Source organism: Molossus molossus, unplaced genomic scaffold (assembly GCF_014108415.1).
Source record: "Molossus molossus isolate mMolMol1 unplaced genomic scaffold, mMolMol1.p scaffold_m16_p_12, whole genome shotgun sequence".
Classification (NCBI taxonomy): Eukaryota; Metazoa; Chordata; class Mammalia; order Chiroptera; family Molossidae; genus Molossus; species Molossus molossus.
Window position 1 is genome coordinate 78,055,160 of NW_023425347.1, and position 8,899 is coordinate 78,064,058.

Sequence of the window (8,899 nt, forward strand, 5' to 3'; positions counted from 1 at the left end):
TGGCCAACAGTAGATGGGCATTGGAACAAATGCCCATCTACTGGGCTGAGTTTGATCCTACATCTATTCTCCTTAAGAAGCAGGAAATAAGGCATCGACAAGGCTGAGCGGAACCCAAGGGACAGACCTGTGCCAGGTGATACCTTCTCTGGCCTCCTGGAGTTCTGATGCTCGGTGCTTTGTGCCAGTACTGACCCTTCCACGGGCTCATCTGCTTTTGCCTCATAGCCTCCTCTCTGGAGTCTTTCCTGATGTTTAACTCAGTGTGTGCTTGATTCTCCCTCTGAATCCACCCCCAGTTAGCATCTGCGTCCTGCCTCCCCTGCTTCCAGGCTCCAGCCCATATAGATCTCCATTATGCCAGGCTCTATCCTGCCCCGCTTCTCCTTCCACATGGGCACAAACTGGGTTGGCCCCTCGACTGCAGTCCCTGCTACCAGCCCCGGTGTTATTGCCTTGGTTTATGGGCTGCCTTCTGTATTGATTTCCTGGTTGTGTCTCCCAGGTCTTAGCTGGAAATTGTGTCCTGCCCTGCATAGCAGCCCATCTGTCTGGAGCACTAATATGCCCAGTCCCCATCCAGCTCTTGCCAGCTTTGTCCTCTCCTGTTTTCTGTATTCCTGGCCAAACTGGACAGACCGCAAGAACTCATGATTTTACCATCCTCTGTCTCATGGGTCATTTTGTATCCTTTCCACCATATCTGACAGATCTTTGAATATTGGACCAAAGACACCTCCCTGGAACCTGAAAATTATGGATCCTGTTTTTGCACCCCTCATCTTTTCCTAATTTGCAGGAAGGCTGCAGAATGAGGGGCATCTGTAGACTCAGTGGCTCATGCCTGGGTGACCTTGGGCAATTCCCTTCCTTTCTTTGAGCTTCAGTTTCTTTATCTGTGAGATGAGAAAATTGGCAATAATGATTTCCAGGGGTTCTTTTACTTTTAAAATAAAATGGAAATTAAGAGACCCCAGCAATAAAGGGGATTAATATAATGGTCAAATCAAGCTGGGCCTACACTTCCCTCTGCCTGGGGCCTGCACATCACGCAGGACTTGGCAGTGGCTTCACAGAAGACTCTCAGCACAAGGGCCCTGGGCTCTCACCTTTGGAAAATGGTGCAATTTAATGGTAATGCAATTACAGATGTGCTGAGATTGAAAGAGCCTATCTTATCTCAAACTCATCTTCCCCACCGAGTATCAGGGCAGGTGCTGATCCCTAATAGCTGCTGAAATGAATTCACCAAGCACCTGGGGGCTCCTAGAGAGGAGCTCTGTGTGCATAGAAAGAGAGAATGGGAGGGGGAAGAGAGGTGGAGAGAGGGAGGAAGGGAGGGAGAGAAAGGGAGAGGGAGAGAAATGACACATGGAGACACGAGGAGAGATAGGAGAGACAGAAGGAAGGGGATGGCGAGGATGAGAGGGAGGGGGAGCAATGAGAGACAGACAACGCAGAAAGAGAAGGAAGGAGCTAGTGAGAACGAGGAAGGAGAATAGAGAAGAAGGAGGAAATGGTGAGAGAAGAAAAGAGGGAAAAGAGAAAGTGTAATGAACAGAGACAAAGATGAAAATATTGAGAGAGAAAAAAGATGGAGGAAGAGAAAAAGAGATTGAGAGAGTGTCAGGGAGGAAGGAAGGAGGAATTAGAGAAGGAGGAGACAGGGAAGAAGGGATGTAGACAGCAAGGGGAGGGCAAGACGGAAGGGGCAAGGTGGGGGGTGGAGACGATGATGAGACAGAGAAATCGAGTGAGAAGCATGAGTAAAGGAAATAGGAATGGCTCTGTGTTTCTGAAACACTCACTGGAGTTTCTGTGCCATCCTAAGGAAGAGTGCGAATGAAAAAGAAAAGAAAAGGAGAGAAACATCATGAAATGGCTAGTAGGAACAAACTCCTTAGGACAAAGACAGCCGGCAGAGAGAGCAAGCACCAGAGCAGGCAGTTGAGGATTGGATGCAGAATTATAGACAGGATGGGGAGCTCTGAAAAGAAGGAAAATGTAATGATCCAAGACCCTAGAATGGGCACAGCTCCCCAGACAATCAGCCAGTCCCTCTAGCCAGTATTCATTCTCACTCCCTGGTAATTCTGGGACAGCTTGGGTTCAGCACCGCGGACAGCTCCAAGCCTCCCTTAGCGGTTTGAGCTCCACAGACCAGTGCAGCAGTAGATTGATTCCTCCTTGTAGCCCCCTCCAACTCTGGCCCCTGTCGCCCCCTGAAAATGGCTCTTTTGGGCAGTCGGAATGCAGGCCTGTGAGCTGCTGAATACATCAATTATTTTTCAGAACATGGTTTTGATCCCGATGTTACTTCACTGGATCACTGAGTGGAAAGGCCTCGCAGAGAAAATGGCATTTTTTATAACCCTGGCAAAATGCTCCTGCGCTGATGAGATGAGCCACCCAGAGAGCGCGCGCGCGCATAGACGATACATAACTAACCAGAAGCATAATCTTCCAAATTGAAAGCCATAATGTTTGCTGTTGGAGCTAAATATTAACAGGGCATAGTCTCCCAATGACCCTCGGGAGGTAGCTGGCTTAGCAGGAGGCTGTCGTCATATTCCAGCAACTTGATTAAATTCCTTTCTGCCATCAGAATTAAGAAATGAATAGTTTTATGAGAGTCGTGCCACAAAGGACAGGGAAATGAAATGCTCAGGAAAGTGGGCGGGGCGGGCGTGTGCCAGTACCTGGCTTGTAGTTCTGAAGGGAGCAGCAGCAGTCTTCCTAGGGTGGGCTCAGGACTGCAGGCTGACCACTGGGTGATAGCTGCTCTCTCCTCCATCCAGGCATTCCTATGACCTGGCTTTACAGCCTCCTTGCTCCCTGCTCATCTGAGAGCCCATGGATACATGAGATCCTCCTCAGGAGGCCTCTCAGTCATTCATATAGGAGACAGTAAAATGTTGTGACTTTGTAAATCATGGTCTCTGGAGCTAGACTACCACCTGGGTTTAAATCCCAGCTCTGCTACACACAAGCTGTGTGATCTCAGATAAGATATTTAACCTCTCTGTGTTGAACATTCTTTGGCTATAAAATGGATTTATAGTAGTACCTACCCTGAAAGAATTACTGAGCACTAAGATGCTTAGAGCCAGGCTTATACATAATAAACACTATATAAGCATTTGGTATTATTATTATTTGATTTAGGTTGAACTGTATAAAATTGCTGTTTTGTAGAGAAAAAAATTTAATACCGGCAACTTAATATGAAATTTATACAACACGTTTTTTTTTTTCTCCTGTGGCCACCCTTTCCTGTCCCATGGCCCTGACACAGCTTAGGAGGCTCTGCAAAGACTCTATTACTTAAAGATACACTAACAATGTGCTACTTGTGTATTCAGAAAAGTACTGTTTTTATTGAAAAATTCCATTCACCTCAGGAGGTTTAATCTGCACCTCTTTTGGAAGGAGGAAGGCAAAGGGGATGGTCTGTATTGGGCACCTTACTGAGCGCTGCGCACCATGCTGGCTGTGTTGCATATGTTAGCTTTGTTTCATCGTCTCAGTATGTCTGTGAGGGGGGCATTGAAACCCCATTTTATAGATGAAGAAACTGAGTTTCAGGGAAGTTGAATGATTTGTTGAAGCTCACACAGCCAGGGAGGCAGAACAAGAATTTGCACCCACTACATTATTCTGGACAAAGCGGTGGGGTACAGTGCTGTGTGATGAGTCCTGTCTCGCCTGATCTATACTTCTCTTTGGGTTTCTCTTCCTGCTTTCCTTCCGAAGGACCTCTGTTGTCTGTGTCACCAACATGGGCCTCCTCCTTCCCCTCAAAGTGATGAACATATAAGATCACACCAACAGCCCCACTGCCTATCCAGAAAGCCCACTCGGACCATTATCTTTTAATTTTCTAAAAAGAAAATGTTTTCTCTATAATTATGGCATTAAGAATTTCAAACGGTATTTTATGATTTATATAATTTTATCCCATAATCTTATTTTTATTCTGTCTGTTTTAAGGCACACTCTAGCCATTAAACTTTTATGTACTAAATCACTTTTCTAAAAAGTTATTTCTTTATTACTGAGGTAACTTTGGTTAGAACATTATATATGTTTCAGGTGTACATTATAGTTTGATATCTATATATACTATAGAACCCTTACCACTAAAAGTCTAGTTTCCATCAGTCACCACACACTTGATCCCCTTTATCCATTTCTCCCTACCCCTTCCTCCCCTTTGGTATCAACCATACTGTTGTCTATATCTGAGTTTGTTTTTGTTTTGTTAGTTTGTTCCTTTTTGCTTTATATTCCACATATGAGTGAAATGATGGTTTTTGTCCTTCTCTGTCTTACTTCACTTAACATAATACCCTCCAGGTCCATTGGTGTTGTTCAAATGGCTGAGTAGTATTCTATTGTGTGTGTATATATACATCTACATATATATATATATATATATATATATATATATATATACCACAATTTCTTTATCTATTCATCTGTCGATGGACACTTTTCATATTTTGGCTAGTGTAAATAATGCTACAATGAGCATAGATCTTTCGAATTAGTGTTTTCATATTCTTAGGATAAATACCCAGAAGAGGAATTGCTGTATGATATGGTTCTATCCTTAATTTTTAAGGAAATTCTACACTGTTTTTCATAGTGTTTGCACCCATTTACACTCCCACCAACAAAGTGCAGGTGTCCCCTTTCTCCACAGCCTCACCAACATGTGTATTTCCATCACTCTTTATTGCTAACAGCTATTCTAACAGGTGTGAGGTGGTGTCTCAGTATGGCTTTGATTTGCATTTCCCTAATAACTAGTGATGTTGAACATCTTTTCATGTGCCCATTGGCCATCTGTATGTCTTCTTTGGAAAAATGTATATTCAGATCCTCTGCCCACAAAACATTGCTCAGACCAATGTCTAGAAGCTTAGTGCCTATGTTTTCTTCTACGTAGTTTATTGTTTCAGGTCTTACATTTAAGTCTTTAATCCGTTTTGCCACTCTGACCGCTAATACCCTGGTCTTAGGAAAAGCCATGTGAAGTGGGTGGCCCCAAACTTCTGGGAGACCTGCTTCTGCACATAAAATCCTTTCTATAGTAAAGAGCCCCCCCCCCCCCAAAGTGGGAGGGAGTGTAAATAAACAGAAATTGAGTGAGTGCGCTGGTGGGAGGGGAACTTTGAAAACAGCTACCTGAAATAGCATTTGTATTGGAAAGGAAATTGTCATGGGGCAAAGGGAAGTAATGCATGGAATCCCATTTCCCCCTACTTTTAGTTCATTTTGAGCCCAGAGAGAAGCACGCAGAGAGCATTCTGTTCTGACCGTGAAAAGATCAGGTGAACCTGACCTGGAGAACATCTCTAGTGGTTCTTAGGAGGGTGAGAAGAAGAACAAGGGCCTTAGATGACCTTAGGGTGGGAGTGAAGCCGGTGGGAGGGGCTGAACGTCATGTGTAGCTCCCCAACGAGAGCTCAGCTTAGGAGGGCTTGAAGTACCCTAGGGGCAGTTGGGGACTTAGATGTAGGAGGAGGACACAGGCAGTCTTATTTATACTTTCACATCTTTATTTGATGTTGATCACAGCCCTGTAACAGGGTATTACTATCTCTGTTTCACAGAGTAACTATCAATGACATAGCGACACCAGCACTGGGAGTTGTCATGGTGGCAGCAGCACTAGACGTAGCCATTGTAATTACTTACTATGCACTCATGATATTTCTGTATTTGTAGACTTAAGCAGCCGTGACAAGGACTCCTTCTACCGTAGGTTTGTGTCCCCCTCTTCCATATTGTAGAGCTGTCACTGGGAAGTGCTACCCAACCAGGGACTGTTTCTATTTTTAATCCCTCTTATGTGGATGGGGCTCATGGCTTGGTCTCATCAATGAATATGAGGGGTGATAACGTATGTTCCTTCTGGGCCGAGGTGGATAAGAATAAGGTGTGTGTCTTCTCCAACTTTTCTTGCTCACGTACTGGCTCCAAGCCTCTAAGGGATACAAAGTCACCAAATAGAAGTATCCTGGCCCTCCAAATCACCATGTGAAGGAAAGTCACCAACTCAACAGAAACCATCTCATGTATTTCTATTTTATGTGAATGAGAAATACACTTCTATTGTGATAAGCTACTGAAATATTGAAAAATTTGGGACTTATTTGCTATAGCAGTTACCATCACTCTAATAAATATACATATATTATCTCATTAAATCTTCACAATGACCTTTAGGGAATCAAGTATCAAGAGCCCATCTTAAAGATGAAGAAATCTAAACTCAGAGGTTAAATGATCCTCCCAAGGCTACACAATTAGTAAGTGATTCGGCCAGGATTTGAACCTACATCCCCCTGACTCCAGGTTTATAGCATTAAGTTGCCTCACTGTGACCTTAATATGAGGGGTGAGTACAGAAAGGATGTTGGGACTCCTGGGGTGAAACCGCAGGGAGGAAGCCTGCCCACACTCCAGAGTTAGAACCAGTCTTGAGTGTGGATTTCAGAACAAGTGCCCGACTAATGAGTCAGCAAGAAACCTGCAGGGACCACATGCTGGGCTTACGTCCAGGAAAAGAAAGGCAGAGAAAGAAAAAAAAAAAAAGGCATTTTGTGGGACCTGAAGCTGAGAGGTCTGGCTAAAGGGGCCTCCCTGAGGTTAAAGTGAGGGCTTGAAGCTAAGAGCATGAGCTTGATCATTCCCTCCCGGGGGCCTCCTCTGAGACAGAAAACAAGAGCAAGAGCAGCAATCACAGGGATGGTAACGGGAAAGAAGAGCAGGCGCAGTGGGAACTGGTGCTTGTACAGCATTCACTAGGTGCTGGGACTGTTTGAAGTGCTTTACACACGTCACTTTCACCCTGAAGACAGCCCTATAAATTGTGTATAAACATTGTACCCATTTTACAGAGGAGGAACTGAAACATGGAGGGACAACTAGTACCTGGTCAAAGACACATAGCTATTAAGAGAAGGAGCTGGGACTCAAACCTAGGCACTGTTGCTCCACAGTCCATGCTCCTCACGTCCCAGGAAGGGTGGTGCCACCACTGGGGCCAGCCCTGCCTGGAGAGAGGCATCCAGGCCAGCCTCAGGCAGAGCCACCTCGCGAGACCAGTGAGAGGATCTAGAACCCAATGTGCCTGGGCATAGGTAAAGCTGACCTTGATGGCTATCCAGATGTGTCTATGAGTCTTTCAAGCTCTGGCTGAGTCTTCTTGGGCAGTTATCCCTGAAATTCTGGCTGACTTCTTATGGAATCTCTATAAGGGCAAAGAGTAGTTGGAGGTCAGTCATCGGGATTTACTAAGGAAGAGAGTTTATGGAGGGTGAGATGGTGAATCAAGAAATATACCTTCCAGCCCTGGCCGGTTTGGCTCAGCGGTTAGAGTGTAGGCCTGCGGTCCAGAGAGACCCGGGTTCGGTTCCCGCTAAGGGCACATACCACGGTTGCAGTTTGTCCCCGGCCCTGGTTGGTCGTGCGGGTGGTGGCCACTCGATGTATCCCTTTCACGCCAATGTTTCTCTCTCTCTCCCTCTCCTCCCACACCCCCCACTCTATCTGAACAAAAAATGGAAAAATGTCCTCGGGTGAGGATTAAAAAAAAAACCAAATATACCTTCCATGTATTCTGAGAACAAAACTTCAGGACTGAGTAAGTCCAGGCCTTTGGGGTGAAGAAATTGCCCGGGCCAGATCAGAGTTTAGGAATGGCAGAACAGGGAGAGGGAGTGGGCATGACTGTGTATAAAAACACTCCTTGCCATGGTTCTCCTACACTGAGAATCAGGATGCTCTGTTGCTACTTGTATCAGTTAGTTTTTGCTGTGTAACACACCATCCTGGCACTTAGTGGTGGCAACTGGGCAATTCTATGGCCTGAGCTCAGCTTGGCTGATCTCAGCTGAGTCACTTATGCGTTGACTGGGACTGGATGGATTCAGATGGCCTCATACACATCTGGTGGTTTGACAACCGTTGGTTGGTGTGATGAAGGTGACTGAACCATGTGTCTCTCATTCTTCAATAAGCCTGGGCTTGTTCACCTGGAAGTTGAAGGAATCCAAGAACAGCATTAAGCAACACTCAAGGAGCAAGCCCTTGTCAAGGTTCTTCTTGTGAAACGTTTCTTATACTGTCCCACTGGTGAAAGCAAGTCACGAGACCAATTCTAGAGTCGATGTGCGAGGGAGAGTACCCGCGGGCGTGGGTCAGGGAGGCGTGAACAAATTGGGTCATGACTTCACTTTGCTCCAGTCTCTGTGTCTGTGGCAGAGGGTGTGCAATGAAGAAGAGAGTCTCTGAGAGAGACCCTCCCTAAGGAGCTTTGGATCCAGTAGATCTGGGTTGGAGTCCTGGCTTTATTCCTACATGTCCCAGGATGGGTGATCCCAGTTTCTCTGCCTGTATGATGGGTGGCAGAGTTATTGGAAAGACCAAATGAGGTGACGCTTGTGGAGGTCCTGTGTGAGCCGTAAAACCCTGTACAAATGTCAATCGTAACTTTTCTTCCCCTCCTAGGAATGGAGCTGGGCCTTATTAATTCCTCACCTGGGAATGATGCACTTCATGGCGAAACCTCTGCCTCCAGGATGACTGAGCCTGGCTCCCCACCCACTTCGGGAGCAGCCCCCCTCATCACCAGGGTGCTCGGGGAATGCAAAATCACTTTAATATTGGCTAGAGACAAGCATAATTAGGAAGGTAAATCTGCTGAAAAATATCATATTATGCAAATGTGATTAGCAATGACTTTTGGGTTCTTTGTTATTTGAGAGTTTCTATTCCTTGGCACAAATGTGGAGAGTTGGCGGCTATGTTCACTGGGGTGACTCTTATAGGAGTTTGTGAACACAGAAGCGGGCAGAGGGGTCTGTGGCCCTGGGCATTGGGAAGGGGG